Genomic DNA, 18200 nt, shown 5'->3' with positions numbered 1-18200 from the left:
AGGTATCCAATTGAAGCCTGGTATTGTTCGGCATATTCATGTTTGCCAAGTTGTTGAGAAGATTATGGACAAGCTGGCTGGCTGGAAAGGTAAACTTTTATCATTTCAGGCGAGGCTTGTGCTAATTAAGTCGGTGATTTCTAGTTATGTTATTCATTCTATGGCTGTTTATAAATGGCCACGCACGGTTATTAAGCAAGTTGAGAGGGCCATTAGAAATTTTCTTCGGTCCAGTGATGCTGAGAAACGTAAATATTTTACGGTTCTATATGATGATCTATGTCTTTCAAAGCGTGAAAGTGGTCTTGGCATTAAGAAGTTAAATGATGTTAATATGCTATGCTAATGAAGCTTTGGATTTCTATTCGGGATTCAAACAAGATTTGGGCTAAATTTTTGAAGGCCAAATACTTTAAGATCAATGGCAATCTGATAAATTATAAGTTGGGTTCTTCGGTTTTTCCTGGAATTCGTTTGGTTTACAATTTCATGCAGAAGCATACACACTCAATTATAGGTAATGATGCTAATACTTTCCTATTTTTTGATAATTGGTGTGGTGATTTTTCTATTGCGCAAAGACTTGGCATCACTTCCAAAGGCCCTAATGATTTTAAGGCTAAAGTAAGTGATATAATTTTTGATGGAGTTTGGGTTATTCCTGATAAAACAAGAGATTTGATGATTCGTTGTATGTTGATGTGGAAAATTTGCCTGTTATTGCTGGTGGTGAGGATTATAAAATTTGGGATTTAGATAGCAAAGGCGTTTTTTCAGTTAAGTCGGCTAAGGCCGCTCTTAAGTCGCATGCGGAAGCTGTGCCTTGTGCAAATATTTTTACTAGACAGGTTGTGCACCCTACCTTGAGTGTGCAATACTGGAAGATTTGGGCCAAGAAATGTTGTGCTAGTGAAGACAATATTATTAAGAAGACAGGTAAGATCATGCTTACTATGTGCCGCTTATGCAGAAAAAGTTGCGAAACTCTTAGCCACATCACTTGGCATTGCAGAGTTGCTAGAAGGATTTGGGCTTGGGTGGCTGAAATTTTCAAGCTGGATCCAAGTGAAGACCTGGTGGACTCGTATAAGGCTGCTAAGGGTCGAAGCAGAATGATAAAGGACCTGTGGTTAGTTGCAAATCTTGCAATTGTCAAAGAGTTATGGAAGTTACGTAATAAGTCTTATTTTGATAATATGGCAGTTAAATGGCTGGGCTTTAAAGGGAGAGTTTATCAAGTAATTCGTGATAATTCAATTAGAACGAAAGGACACATGCATAATACTTTAGAGGAGTTACACATTCTGAATTATTTCAAGGTGCAGCATAGATCATGCAAAACGTCTACCCCAATTGAGATTAGTTGGACTCCTCCTAATCAAGATGAAATCATGATCTGTTGTGATGGTGCATCTTTCGGAAACCCAGGCCAAGCTGGTTCAGGTGTTTTTTTTCCGTGATGCAAGTTCGGAGGTGCTTGGTGTTCTTTGTGTTGGACTTGGTTGGTAAACCAATTTCTATGCGGAAGTTTGTGCGATTATTTTTGGTGCAATTATGGCTAAGAGATGGAATATGCGGAGTATTTGCATTCGTTTGGATTCGAAGAGTTGCATTCAAGCTTTTCAAAAGGGTGAGATGCCTTAGCAACTGGTGCAGAAGTGGAAAAATGCGAAGTCTTACTACATCAACGTTCGTTATATTCATAGTTATAGGAAGGTTAATTTCTCAGCTGATGCCTCGGCCAAGCAAGCATGTTTGCTGGCTGAGGATATTTTTGAGTTTTTTGAGGGTAGGCTAGGTTTTATTCCATCTGTGGAATGGCCCGGAAGGGTTTATTATCGTTTCAAATAGGTTTTCCAGTAAGTGGCCTCACGGCTAATCATTAGGAAGACCTAGTCCCTGTACAATTTTTCGCTTTTTTAATTTTGTTTGACCGAGAAAAAAAAAGATGTTTTTAAAAAATCCAGTTTTGAACGCCTGTCTTTAGGAGATAAGAGTATCCCTAGTACCTTGATAGCTCTAGAATTGGCAACTTTAAGAACTTTGTTGAATCCTACTAGGACTAGTCGTCCATCAGATATCAGATTAGCAAACACTAAAGAAAACTATGAACTGAAACCTTGGACCATATAGATGCTCCCAGTATTTTACGGGAAGGAAAATGAAAACCCCTGTTTTCATATTAGGGACTTTGAGGAAATCTGTAGTACTCTAAGAATTAAAGACCTAGATTACGAAGCATTGAAACTTACCAAATCTTGGCTATATATAAATAAGTTTTTCCCTAGGCATAAAATATCATCTATTAGGCAGTGATTTGTCCAACTGGAAAAAGAATCTGTGTATAGGTATTTGGAAAGGTTCAATGATTTACTGTCACAATGTCCTCGTCACGGATGATTTCCTCTTAGAGTACTACAGATTTCCTCAAAGTCCCTATATGAAAATAGGGGTTTTCGTTTTCCTTCCCGTAAAATATTTGGAACATCAGTATGGTCCCAGGTTACAGTTCATAGTTTGCTTCAGTGTCAGCTAATCTAATAGCTGAAGGACGACTAGTCCTGGTAGGATTTAACAAAGTTCTTAAAGTTGTCATTTCTGGCGCTATCAAGGCACTAGGGATACTCTTATCTCCTAGAGACAGACGTTCAAAAATGGATTTTTTTAAAAACAGGACTCTCTAGATTAAGGTATTCGAGGTTCTTGTTTCCTAAAATATAACTACTAGGTTTCGTACTAATAAAACGACCTAGAGCGTCTCTTTTACGTTCTGGCATACAAAATTCTAAGCAATTACAAAACAACGATGACTCAATCAAATCAAACCTATTGATTTCTAGCAAACAAAGATCATAATGTCTCCACTTACATTTTTTCTAGACCAGCTTTTATCTCTCGATAGGAAACTAGGTATAATTTTAGCAAACCTCTGTAGAACGTTCTGAATTAAAGTAAGTCAATTAGAAACAAGGGAAGCTCGGAGGAGCTTTGATACCCCTACCTATTTGGCAAAAAAAATTTACATGGGTTACAAGGCGACGCGATCAACTTACAGTAATCACCCTGAACTTCGAGTTAAGCTAACAAGATACCGAATGCAGTCCTTTTGAACGAATTTCCTATAAGCTCGTTACCTTATCGGTCTCGTTCTAATCAAAATTTTAAGCTTGGGTTTTGGTATCGTTTTCCTAAGGCGGGCAAGAAGACACTACACCAAATTCAGGGGTTAGCAACAGTAGGTGGCAGTTGCAAAGTGGGGTCGCAATAGTTCCACTCTGTTGCGATAATCGATGTTGCAATATTTCGCAACGGCTACATTGTCGTTGCAAATTTTCGGTCGCAACTGTTTCAAACTGTTGCAACGTTAAAAGGTTGCAACTGTTTGAAACTGTTGCGAAATTTTATGGTCGCAACTGTTTTTCACAGTTACGAATATTTTTGCAACAACAAAAAAAATAGTGGTTTTGACCCTAGTCAAAACCAGGAAATCAAGTCAAAATCAGGTTTTGACCAGGTCAACAATTCCCCTGTAACAAGAAATTCAGTCGAAGTCCACTGAAATTTTCCAGTTCTTCTTAGGCAAAACAATCGAAACATATAGCCATAATAAGATTCTAAAAGACATAAATGTATATTGAACAAAGAAATCTTTCAATCAAAAGAAACAAAGAAGAACTTGGGCAATACATTAAATTCTAAAAACTATAATTGAACTTCGGAAATTCATGAAATCTTACAGTAAAGAGTTATTCAGTATACCTCTGAAAAAGAATGACAAGTAACAACAAAAAAAAAAAAAATAGATGACATACACAAGTGAACATTAAGTACTTCCTCGTTCAGTCTTGGACCTTGGTCACTGTTTTAACATCAAAAAGAAAGACATGAAGTTCTTCAGTAGAGATATCTAGTTCTGGTTTTGGATGAGAGCAAACATGGATTTACTCTTCCGTTTTTAAGGAATGAGAAAGATATTAAGAATATCAGGTTTGTCACCAGTCCAGCTTAAGTGTAATATTTTTCTGTATTTCTTTCCCTTTCTCATATGGTATTGTGTACGGACAAAATATATTACTTGAACCGATAACAAACCCATTTTCCAGGACTGACAAACAATTAAAAAAATTAACGCTTGAAAAGAGGTAAATACAAAAGATGACTACCTTCATAAGCAGCAAGCGTAAGGCTTATCAATTAACTATTAGTTTATAACAGTAACATCTGATGCGCCTCAACTCATCCCTATCACCCCAAGCAACAGTAATCTCTTCTCTAATGTGTCTCAGCTCATCCTATCTGTAAAAGATGTTGTTATTTGACTTTTGGTGTTTCTGAATCCTGTAAATATATCATCTAAACATTAGATCTACCCAGACAAATCTCATACCGTGCAATGAAGTTGAAAACTACATGAGTACTCAATGATTATAATATGACTACAATGGACAAATAAAAATAAAACTTCTCCTCTAAAATGTTTTTTATGCTACTTTAAGTTGATTTAGAGACTAATAAAACAAGACTTTACACTCTATTCTCATTACCTAGTATCATTAGTTTTACCTCATCAGGAATCTCAACAAGTTAGGTCAGAAACTAGAAATAACAAACTGCAAACTAGGATAATTCATATCTCACTGGAAAAGTATGATGAAACATAACTTACGTCAGAAAGAAACATGATACGAACTCGAAGGAGAATAATTTCAAGGCGTTTAAGCTATATGATGCTTCCAATTTGTCAAAAAAAATTCCTCAAAGCCTGCGCAACAGTCATTCTTTTCCTCTGGTCCTTGTTCAAAAGCCTCTTGACAAAATCCAGCGCCATCCACACCACGAAGGACCTGCCACAAGCACCAAATCAAAACGAAACTTTTTAAGCAATAATAAAGTTGTAATGTATGAAAATATGGTATCTCAAGATGGCAAATATCAAAATCAAATGAGACAATCCAAATATATTAACTGCATTAGTACTGTCCATTAGTTTCTATTGAGAATACGTTGGTACTGGCTATTAGTTTCAATTGAGAATACTAAAATAACCAAATAAGTATTCATATTGTTAGATACGTACAATGATTACCATGACTTTAGGAAGAAGGTTAGATTCAAACTGAGGTCTAACTACACCACTGCTCTTAGTAGGACTTCCTTGCTGTAAGAATTTCTATACCAGCCATCAACATCTTCCAACTTCATGTAGTCCATGAATCAAATAAAACCCATGTCTGCAATCTGAAAAATAAACAATAAGCATAATTTCCAAATAATCTCATAAATCCAAAAAAACCTAAATAATCTATCAAGTAAATATGATTAAAGAGAAAGAAAACGTACTACAAACAAGTCCCCAAAAAGACTTTGTTAGAAACATCATTACTTCAGAAGAATTCTAATCAAAATTGTTAAAATTTAGAAAAGTAAATCTTCAAATACTTATCAGACTAAGACTGAAAAAATACCTATAAACTAAATCAATGCTAACAAGAACCAACTCTCACCATCTCTTCATCTTCAAAACATTACCTTCCAAACCCAATATCCCATTATTATTGTGTATATATCCTTGAGCTGCAATCAACAAGCAATATTAAACCAGCTAACAAATTCCAAATTTAAGAAAATAAATCACGAATCTAGCAGAACCCCCAAAACACGACATCAGATTAGAAATAATACAAATTAAAAGGTTAAAATTCAAGAATGAATCTTCAAAACCCTAACTCATGAATAAAAAAAGGATTTTACACATACACGGTTAAGATATGCAAGATTTCACAGCGAATCCAAAAACTTCAGCAATTGATTCAAAATCAAGCTTCAACAATTGATTCGAACTCCAAGGAATGAAAATTTTTGAGATTTGAGATTAGGGCTTGATTTGGGATTTGAGATCTCTGAAATCAGCAAATCGTTCGACCTTAATCTCGGAGATATTATTGATTTGAGACTTCATACGTTATTAGAAACTAGAGTGGTTGAACCCTAATCATCAGAGAAGAGAACGAAATTTCTTTTCTTTTTTTAATCATGCTGAAAGTAAACGGCTGATAGAGAAGAGGGGAGGGAAGAGAACGAGAGATAGAGAAAAGGATAAGTGAGACTTCTTTCGATAATATTAGTAAGCCGAATCAGTTTTGATCTGAATAGGCTAAAACCAAATCATCTAAAATGTGTGGGCAGCCACACTCACGATTCGGACGCGTACAACTCCAATCTGTTGTGAATCGTAACAGAAAATGACAGTTGCAAGTTTCGTAACTGTTTCAAACTGTTGTGAATTTTTTGCAACTAAAATTAGCAACTAAAAATTCGCAACAGCTCATAAGTTGTTGCTAATCTGAGTTGCTAAATCCTGAATTTGGTGTAGTGAGAGAAGGGTGATGAAATCCGAACCCTTATTTTGCATGGTCTGTCTTTGCCCTTTACTAGGAAATTAAAGTCTGTATTCAGTTCCTCAACATATATGCATATGAAGGAATACAGTAAACCCGCTGGCAGGGGATTCACGGGTGTTTAGAATCTTACCTCCCGTTCCAGACGATGGATGAACCAGGTGTAGTCGACTCGGGCCACCAACTCCTATGTCAGTGTACGAACCCAAGGTGTCGAGACAATATCGTAATTTTCGTCCTTTTCTGCAAACAATTTATATTTAGTAATACCCTTCTGTAGGGTTTAAAAATAAAGTCCAAAGTCCCAAAATGTCCAAAAACAAACAAAAAATAATAATAAACCCTAATACAGTTTTCTAACAATTAGAAAAAATAATTAGAACCCTAAAAAATAAAAATAAATAAAAATAAAATTATCTTCTTTTCCGTTCTTTTTCGCTTTAGTCTTTAACTCCAAGTCTTTACGAGATTACCAAACTCCTTGGCTCAATTGTCTTTTCGATCCAATATTCAAAACCTGTAACCAAAACACAAATGACCAAGAACGTAAAATAGAACAAAAAGAAATAAAACCTAAAAAATAAAATGAAAAATAAAATGAAACAAATCTAAAAACAAGTCTGCGTCGGTGGCGCCAAAAATTAATGTGATGTAGATAATGGTAAAAATAAGTTTGATTCTCAGACTTGTTGTGATTGGTTTTACAACTTAGCGATAAAAAAAATATATAAAAATGGGGATATATATACAAAAAATTGTCACAATATCGAGAGGTACTGAGACTCATGATTTCACCGATTTTCGTATTCACGTGGTGCAACTAATAATTCTAGACATTTATAGTTCAAATAATAACAACTTATTGACTCTAATTCATTGCCGAAGGTAGATTTTGAAAGTAATGACTGTAAATCTAAAGCATGACCCATCATTGAAATCACATTTACTCAATAAAAATTATAAATCTATTAAAAATCAATGCAAGTCATATAAGAATTAATAGAATTACCACGGTGACGAAAAAAAAGGCTTCTTCCGTTGTCCCAATGTTGGTCATCATGCTCAAAACACTCTCAAAAGATAGAAACATGGCTCAAAATGTGTTTTCATTGAAGAAATATCAGAAAAACATTGATTGTTACAAGAAACAGTGGCAGAAGCCTTTTTCAGAGAGTCAGGCTTAGTCACTAAAGGCCTTTTGCAATTACAGATGAACAACGGTACTTATTTTATGCGGTTGAATAAATGAATCACTGTTCTTGCTTACGACAATTCTGTTTTATCATCTGCAACTTATTCTTCTCCTTCTTCATGTTGCTGCTACTTTTCTCCTCTGTGGCCTTTCTTTCACAACAACATACCCAAACTCTCGATAACCCTCTCTGAGACTCCCAGTAGTGTATATATACAGCACGGCACCAAGCAAACCCGATCAAATCCGAGAATATCTCGGTTTTTCTTTTAACAAAAGTTTCGGCTTTTCCTCTTATTTCTTCTCCTCTACGCGGCTAATCTAGCTGTTGAAAGTCTTCTAAAGATGGAATGGAATCTAACCGAGGAAATACTTCCCCCAATCCCCCCGTAACTTCCTTGTTTATCTCATAACCAAATACGTAACTTAATTTATCTTCCTTTTTTATCGAAACAAGAGATGGAAATAGGTGACTTAACCCAAAACTCTTACCAACCCTGTCTGGTTATAACAAGTTGTAATAGAATATACAGAGAAGATCTTCTTTCCATTCCTCCATGTAATTTCCTTACTAAATTTTTCCGAGAATTTTGGTTTCCCTGTGTTACCGAGATATGCATGAAAACCTCTTTATTTCTGAGCTTAATATTATTAGCTAACCTATTTTATGCTAAGAGCATCTCCAATAAAAGGTGAACTATTTATTTTTTAATGACACGTAGGATTTTAAACCTTTATTTAAAACAAATCCATCTCCAACAGTAGGTCCTACAAAACATGAAGGATGAAATATTAATTTTGAAGGTTTTAAAGAAACTCTTATTTAGACCTTCACAATGATGTCCATGTCATATTTGTAAGTTTTAATAATTAATTAAAATACAATTAAACGGTTAAGATTTCATCACACGAGATTTTTTAAGGGTTAAACCTCTATACTATTGGAGATACTTTATTAGTTACGGGGTCCTATATTTTCTCTATGTGCAAATCCTCCTAAATAAAGGTGCTAATAAAAATTCCACGTAGGATTTTTAACACCCATTGTTGGAGATGCTCTAACAGGCCGAAACAAAACCAATTCCATGAGAATCTCTACAAAAAATTGTCCTAGATTATCTCCAGAAGTGCCGAAACAAAACCAATTCCATGAGAATCTCTACGGAAAACTGTCCTAGATTATCTCCAGAAGTTAACGCAGGGAGAAAATAAATCTCCCCTGTTTTCTCGAAACCTGGTGAATGGTGATCCAGTCAATGTTATTCGGATCCAACACATATACATCCCTGTTTGGTCCATTCAAGTCCATCCAAATCGAGTTTGTCAATTGAATCTCCATAAAATTCGTCTAACTTTGACCCTGAAATTTACGAAGATGAAAGCTTTTTTTCCCGCCAATTTCAATTTTTCAAAAGATACGGGATGAGCGCCCCTTATCCGGATTAGGGGTGCAAACAGTAGGTGGTTACCCCTTATCAACTAGGTGCCCCTTATCCATATGAGGGTTGTAATTAACCAAACTTGGGTTCCTTTTATAACTTTCTATGGTTGTCATTAACACTTTACTGGTGTGCCTTTAGTAGTTTTCTCTGGGGGTCCAAATACCACTTTTCAAGCCAATTTTGCCGCGAAAGTTCATTTCTCCAAAAACACCTACAAAAACATAAAATAATCAAATAAATACAAAAATGGGTACTAACAATATAGAAAATCGAGATCAAAATAGACATATAAATGCGTCTATCAACTAGCGCTGACGCTATTATGACCATCGAGCACTGTTGAGACCATCGAAAGATGGGGTCCCTATCGCTCGGTAGAAATTCTGTCGCATATGCCTTAATGACATATTTGACACTTTTGCATATACACCTGCCACTTTTTCATACCCAAAGTGGGTGGAAAAGTGGCAAACTATGGTGTTTGACATGTGCATATGAATATTCCTTAATGGTTAAGTATCAAATATAAAATTAGAAAGTGTGTTAAAATAAAAGGATGCTCATGGTTTCAGGTACCAATGCAGAGACCGCCTGGTTAGCCCCTTTACCATACAATAATTAGAAAGGTGTTTTTGCTGGCTCGTTGCAGAACGTTAATGCCTTCCGTAATTATCTTTTATCCTAGATAAATTTTAACAGTCTATATGAATATGCTCTCCCCTTATGGTCTTGAGAAGTCTGCTGCAAGTTTCTTCAATCTGTGCGTTGTTGTGGCTAAGCAAGTTGGTCTATCTAAATAGTTCTATAGTAGCTAGATCTTAATTTCATCCAGATTTTGAGCCTTACACATCAGCGTTCTTACTTCCCTGCACCAACCAATTGTGCTTGTGGGAATTAATTAGATTTATTGTCAAAAATTGTTACGATATTAGTCTTCATCATTCCAACTGGTAAGGCAAGCCAAGTCTGAATAAGAGCATGGTTAATTTGAATAGTCTTAGTTGAAGTATGTTTCTGAGTTTTGTGCAGTTTATGTTCTTTTTCATACAGTTGCATAAATGCTTTTAGGGTTTGGGTTTGTATCTCTGAATAATTATCACATTTGGCTTTCCAGATATGTTACATTGTTGTTGCACAAATTGCGTTCCATTTGCCTTCATCTTCATTCCAACCTACAGGAGTCTTATGCCAATCTAGCATTTATTGTTTTAGTAAAGAAGGGTAAATGCTATGAGAGAAGAGATTATAGTTTGAGATAAATCAAACATTTCCATCTAGAGAATTTAATATATATATATATATATTAAAAAGATTCATTTTGGTGAGAACATAAAGGATATATGTTTTGCAAGTTAGTGAACTAAAAGAATTTTCACATGTGGGGGCCATATCTTGGATTCACTTATAGACAAATAATAATATCCTAGGAACAGTTTGGATGTCCCATACCACGTCCCTATGGGAGTATACACCCTGGTTATAATTGTGTATGGAGTTGTACAAAGTCTTGGTAGTGAACATGACATTTGCAAAAAAAATCATTTAGGCTAAGTCCTATGGTCTTCTAATTTAGCAGTTAGAGTTGCAATCCACGTGAGCTAGGGTAATCTCCTAAGTCATATGATATGGATAATCTAGCAGATAGTCGCTGAATAAAACAACGTTGGGCGCTTAATAGTTCAACGCCAACACATTTCCTCCTTTCCCGGCATGAAAAAGCATGAGAGAGTTTAAATAAAAATTGTTTCTATTCCTCTCTATCCCATACGGGACCACCGGACCATGTCAAACCAATTTATGGATTATGCTCATCAAAAGCAATATACGTCAGTAGTTTATTACTTTATGGGACCACAGTCCAGGGGTCCTATTTTTAACCATCCATTTTATCTTACTGTTCCAACTACTGCATGTGATGAATTTAATTTTACTCATCAATCGTACAACATTCCATTGACCGCTAAATGGAACAACGTTAATATCATTTTTTCAGCGCTGAATGATTCAACGTTTCAATCTCGCTGCTAGTTGAACTGCGAGCAAATGCTAGGAGAGAGAACTAGCAAGCATTAGTGTTAACTTTTAGACCACTTTTTTTTTTGAATTGCAATAATTTTTGGCCAATCTAGCAGCTCAATCTATCCTATAGGACTTAGCTTTAGAAGTATCAACGTCAACCCTATTCCTTCGTAGTATAATTACCAAAGAAAGAGGGGAATGGAAGATTCCATGCACCTTGTGATATCAAGTCTTTAAAGGGCCTCCTAAACCCGTTAGTAGTAGAAGTAAGTGAACCTCCTATGGAAGTGGGGCTATTAGAAATGATCTTAGACCCTGGAGTTCCCATAAAGGAATTGAGAGAGTTGGTATTTGAATATTTTATACGCCGTCCGTTTCAAAAAGACAGTCCGGTTTGACTTTGTCAAGATAATAAGGAGACCATAATAGTTTACATTCCTACCCTTAATTACTTGCCTAATTTATTTCAATAAAAATGTTAGTAATAAAAACTACCAAAAATTGTTATGGGATTGTAAATAGGAAATAAAATAAAAAAATTAAAACATATCGATTTATGGAAACAGTATCAATAAAATAAGAGAAAAAATATTTTAAATATATGAGTATCACCTTTATAAGGAAATTTAATTTGGAACCATGTATATTTCCTTCGAAAAGGAATGAAGGATATATATTTGTTTCCTTAATTATACATATTTTATTAATATTTTATATTGGGTCACATTAAAAAAGAATTTATCAATATAGAAAACTTAAGGGTATGTTAGAGAGTTCATTGGAAAAATATGACTATAAACAGAAGCTGGACACATTTTTGAAACACACCAAAATGGAATAGAGGACGATCTTTTTGAAATAGAGGGAGTAATATCCAGTCAAATTTAAGGTGTAGAAAGTGTTAAAGTATTGCTCGGTTGAACTCACCAAGCGTTGTTGTGTCAAATTTGGTTATCAAGTTACTTTCAAAACCCGGAAACACTTGATTTGATTATTAAAGTCAACTTTGTTGGGTTAGACTAGGAACATATAAATGTTGAGACTTGCTTGTCACTCACGAAGAACCTGAAAACGTATCGCGCAATAATAAAGACATCATTATTCAGTTCGAAGTTAGTAATTTCAGACTTGACTTGTTCCATTTCCATCATTTCTTCTTTCAAGTAAGTATTTATTGAAAACATAACATATGACGTAAAGTTTGTTTACAATGACTTTAGTATTGGTGACTTGGTCATTATACTATGATCAAAATATCAAGGAATGGTACACTAGTTTTTTCTACAACTTGAAAATATAGAATTACGTAGTATATTTGATCTATGGACTTTGTATTGTCGGTATTGCACTAATCGATAATTCGTTATTATTTAGCGTGTTGAACTTCCAGAATTATGTTCAATTACACAGTTTTCATAAGTATACTTGTGAAACCTGTTTCGTGGTTAAAAAGGTGATTCAAGCATCTACTTTAAGGACCGGTCCCTAATTTATTCTAAGAACTGATCCCATGTAAGGATCTCAACTACTAACGATCCCTAATAGGGATCTAAACTAGAAGTGAATCTAACGATCTAAGTCTAGACCGATCTTTAGGGAGGATTTAAGTCAGGCTCGGTCCTATATGTCTGGCCGATATTTACACTTTTGATATGTCTGTTATCTTCGGCTTTCTGCAGACATCGATGTATACATGGGTTAGATTGGGAATTTTCATAATATATACACATTGATTTGAACATGTTTTAAACTCAAATATCTAAATGTTTGAATACTTTCCTTTCATATTAAAGGCATGATCCTGAAACCAAAATTTTCAATATCTTTTTGGTTACCAAAATTATATGCTTGTCATATCCCAGAGGTTTGCATATCTCTTGTTACTATATTGGTATAGTACATAGATGTGTGATAGCTAATATTAATTGTCAACTATGAGTGATATCGGTTTAATAGTTGGAATACATTTGGCATTTGTCAACTTCGGGGATAAACATTCATTGCATATCTTAAGAAGTTTCAGAATTGGTAATACCTTGTCTTCCAATCAAGCCTTCGCTATAACAATATAAATAGTGGAGCTTGTATTATTATAAATATATCCCTTGACACACATCTTGATTAATCGTGTATGAAGCAAACTTTTTTTTGATCAGAATGGGAAGCAAACTTGCTTGTTAAGAGATAGGTGTGATCTAATTATGTGAAACATCTTGCTTTGCTTTCGTTTAAAGGATTATATGGGATCAAGAATTTTTAGCAGTACTGCTGGTGGAAAACTAAATCGTACTGTTATTTTAGATTTTCGATTAATTGATTTAATTAAGAACTAACAGTATATTTGTCCTTGATAGATCAAACTTGTTCGTCATATGGTCCTTTACTTATGATATAAGACCACTCAAGCTGAGGATTTGACTATTATAAATCTCGTGATGTAAGATTTTTAGATAGAACTATTGATCGATCAATGTTAACATGCTTCTTTCTGTGTGTATTCAATTTGTTTGCAACGGTTACTTTGAAGATTGAAGACATGCAAACTTTTATTTTTGGTTTTTGATCTTTGTGATTCTTCATGCATTATTGACTCTCTGCGAACTATACAAGCAATTTATCTTGATATGCATAAGGTTCGAGTAAATACCGAATAAACTGTCTACTTATTTCTTATTGTTAAGTTGTTTGGATAAAGCTTGTTCACTGAGATGATTATTTCGATAATTTTTTTCTTGGTTTGATCTTTGACCAAAAGGAGTTTATATAATTAAATGGAAGATCCTTTACTCTAATTTATCTTTGATCTAAAGATTGATTTGGGATATCGATAAGAAAATTGGTTACTAAAACAGATTTAGTCATTTGTTCTTTCAGGTTACGATTCAAAGGAGTTGAGAGCAGTTGACTCTGTATTCGGGTTGACGTGTGTAGACCAAATTAGTTGTAGGCGTAGGGATACTGAAAGAACTGATGAATAATGAATGTGTATTTACTTAGTTTCAACTATACAAAGTTGTAGGCGTAGAGTATTTAAAACTGGACTAGGTCCCAGGGTTTTTATGCCGGGAAGTTATCCTCATTTAAAAATTCTTGTGTGCTTGCCATTACTTTACTTTTCGTATTATAATTGTTGTTGTAGTTATAATTAAGTAATTGAACTTGTACGTTAATCCACTTTGTAACTATCGTATAGTAAGTTTGATCACTTTCAAACTCTGACTATTTACCAAGTTACACCTTGTTGAAATAATCTTTTGCGGCAGTTATTGTCTCTATAAGATTATACAAGGTGTGTCTATATAGGTTGATATTGAAAAGATTGTGGTGTATTCGGTCCCCCCTTATTTCAGAGAGTTTTTTTTCCTCAAAAATACAATCAAACATGAGGTTTGTATAGTTTTTGTTTTATGGCGAGTCGAACATGATGTTTTGATAGTTGTCAATGTTTTCTTTAAAAGTTATGGTACATCTTTGTTTCCAGATATATACCAGCATTTTGTTGCTGCCACAACCAATATAGAGCCTTGTTTATCCATATTACACCAAATATTGTAATAATCTAAAAAAGAATTATAGTTCACAAAATTGGGTTTGATGGTAGGAGCCAAATGGTTTTAACATATAATGCCATTCCAAGAAAAGATATGAGACTGTTTCACTTGGAGAAGAGCGAAAAATGCAGGTGTCCTCTAAAACATCATATAATATAGCTACAACGTTCCTAGTTGATAAAGCAATATTACTTAGACATTTCTAAATGAAAAGTGCAACTATTTGTGACATGTCTAAGTTTCACAATCTTTTCCAAAAAGAAGCTTAACTAGCCTTTCCTTGCTTTTGTGGCTAGTATCAGAATTAGAATCACTAATTTTTATGTATAAGGATTTGAGCGGGAATTCATCACTTGCGGTCAAATTATCATATTAATGTATCCTTGAGTCAAAACCCTCTAATAACTTAAATTTCTGATACTTAAGACATATCTAGCAATAAAAAAAGAAAAAAATAACAAAATTGATTTGTTAGTCCCACTTATGCATAGTTATGTATAGCTGAGTCAACCAGTCCAGCCACAATTGTTATATTTTTTGGTTCCTTTTGAAACCCATGTCTAAAAGACTAAGAATTATGAAAGGGCATGAAGCTAGAGGTTTAAGATGCGGCGTTTAAAAACATTAACAACCATATATCAGAATTATAATTTCAAAAGAGATCTACTACTAATAAGTAGACTACTTTTTTTTTTTCTGAAGATTGGGCTGATCAAGATGAATAAGAAGTATAAGATGTGATCTTTCTTTCTCACCTTGTTATGGAGATGGAAAGAGAAGACTCTGGAAATAGAAAACAAAAAATACGGGAGTAAAACTGTTGTTAGTTCACCACCACCACCACCCTATTTACATCTTTTAATTATTTTCTGATTTAATTGGTTCCTATAGAAACCCATACCTAAAAGAGGTTCAAAAATTCCTGGTACCCATTTTTCATCCCAAATGTCAACTGTGTCTTCGTCTCCAACTTCTCATACACTATATTTAAAAATACGAGAAAGACCAGAAGAATGCATTTCCAATTCCAAGATGCAGAATGTATTATTTTAGCATGTAAAGCAGAACAAGATTTAAGATATTTAAATTCAAAAGGTTGGGCCCATAAAGCATCGGGATTTACTAATAATATCCAAGCAATTTTGGAGATTATTGTTTAATTATTAATGGTAGATTCCCTAAACTTGAGACTCCGTGGCTAGTTGATCGTCAGAATGCCGAGATGATTTTTGACATAAAATATTTTGGAAATTGAATATTTTCCCTACCAGAATTCCCTTTGGATAGAATAAATTCTATGGGTAGGCAGGAAGACTGGAAAGAATAAACTTATTTAACACCATTTTACTTGCCTAAGCTAGTTTCCAACTCTATTCTTTATAGCTATTTTCCAATTTTTGAACAATATTTCCAAAAGGTTTTAATTTAGATGTATCTACAAAACAGATTGGCCTTTGAGTATCTGCCTTGTGAATTGATTTTTATTCTTTTTAGCAACTTGGTCATCATTCTCTAGTTGCTAGGATGCAGTTTCAAACAAAAAAAATATCATGGTTTTGAAAAAATTATTAACTACCCAGAAACTAGACTAAATACTTCTGTAATGTTTAACATATTTTTACACGAAAGGAAATCAAATTTTATAAATAATAGACAATCGTCTACAAAGAAAATTAAGATGTGAGACAAATACTATTTCTACTAAATTTAACACCATGAACCTTCTTTCTTTTCGGAAAAATTTCCATGTACACTACGAAAATATTTCAATAAACTTTTTTTTCTTTTACCCCCTTTATAGCTACAAAAATTTAAGTGGGAGTGTTATAAATACCCTCCATTTTTGTTGAACTTGCACAAATACCCCCGAGGGGTAAAAAATAATTTTTTTGAAGTCAACTTAAGAAAGTTGCTTCCAATTTCTGGAAGCAACTTGTGCTAGTTGCATCCACTTCTGAATGTAACTTGTGCCAGTTGTTTCCACTTTTCAGAAGATAGGGGTATTTTCAAAAATCGAATAAGGGTATATTTTAAGGAGCGGATTTTGAGGGGTTTTTAAATAATGTTCCAAAGTTTAAAACTTACGTGCTTAATCATGAAGGGGATTTAGCAAAACTAAGATTAGGTGGCTTTTTAATTCTGAGTGGCGTTTTTTGCTATCAAAAGTATGTACTAATAATGATGCAACTTTTACTATAGGCATTAGGGAAAACTTTTGAAAACCTTTACGGAACTTAATATTTCATAAAGGATTAAGTTTTTTACTTGAAAATGTTTGAATAATACTTTGTCTGTTAATATAAATAAGGAAATTCACTGGTTTCTAATTTTGTGTTCAGCTGAAACAATCAATCCTTTAGGCTTCCTCCTCTAGCTGGTTTGAATCTTCTTGAATTCTGACCCATGCCTTTTAGATTATTTTAAAATTCATACAAATGGTAATGGAACCTTAAAAAATGACGAAATAACATCACAAATCTTATACTGTGTACAGACATCTTTATTCAAAGACACTTGGAGCTCATGAATTCTTTTATCAACGAAGACGATTCTTTTCTAGAACATAATATTAATATTACTTTGAAACCTGACCTTGGATTTCCTTCTTTCAGCGTGAAACTAAGTTAAACAATAATTCCTTTTTAGGATCTGAAATAACCAATATGCATGATATTGTCTAATATCGAGAGATATTGTTCAAAAGGGGATAAAAGCTTGTACGGGGGAGCTCAAAGTACCCAGTCCTGAATAAGCAGAATCTCTAGCTTTGCTACGGGCATCAGTTTAGGCAGATGAGATAAGAATCCACTCCTTTTGGTTAGAAGGGAATTGTGAGAGAAAAACATACTACACTAGTGGTAAACGAAGCTCAATCATGTGGTAATATTAGTCAATAATTAAATAATATATGATGGTGTTGAGAAGATGCAACAGCTTTTTGGGTGTTACTTTCATCAATAGGCCAGGCTATAAAGTTGCCGATTTTTTCGGCAGAGGGAGCAAAAAAGAACTTAGATCGAATGTGGATTAGTGATATAGCCCAGTTACATTTTGTGAGACAAATACTTTGTTGGATGCTTCTTTTATATTGACTGTCAAGTCAATATAAAGGCATTCAACACAGAAGGTCTTTTTACAAATTTGGCTTATCTTTGGTATAATACGAATTAACAAAGCTCGATCATCGTACTAAGATGAAACCATTAACCATGAAAAAAAAACACACGGTGGTATCAAGTTTTTAACGATTGATAATAGATTCAATCATTAACCATGCAAGAGAAAAGGCATTCAGTCACCATATAAAGCTGAAACCAAATGCTTGTAGTTTGTATTGTTATCTGTTTTCTTCGTCAAGTTTTTACCGCTATGGATTTTTCCTGGTAGGTGCATATTAAAAACATATTCATGTCTGGAATCACTGTAGTTAATCTCGGACGAGATGGCGAAATACCGTCGACAATATCGGTTTCGGTGTTTCACCGAGATGCCGATATCGGCCGATATTTCGCTGATATTGACCGATATTTCGCCGAAATATCGTGTCTCGATACTCGATCGATATTCACCGAAATCCGATATTGACTACATTGTCTGG

This window comes from Papaver somniferum, chromosome 2, assembly GCF_003573695.1.
Source record: "Papaver somniferum cultivar HN1 chromosome 2, ASM357369v1, whole genome shotgun sequence".
Lineage (NCBI taxonomy): Eukaryota > Viridiplantae > Streptophyta > Magnoliopsida > Ranunculales > Papaveraceae > Papaver > Papaver somniferum.
Note: the sequence above shows the minus strand (reverse complement) of the source record.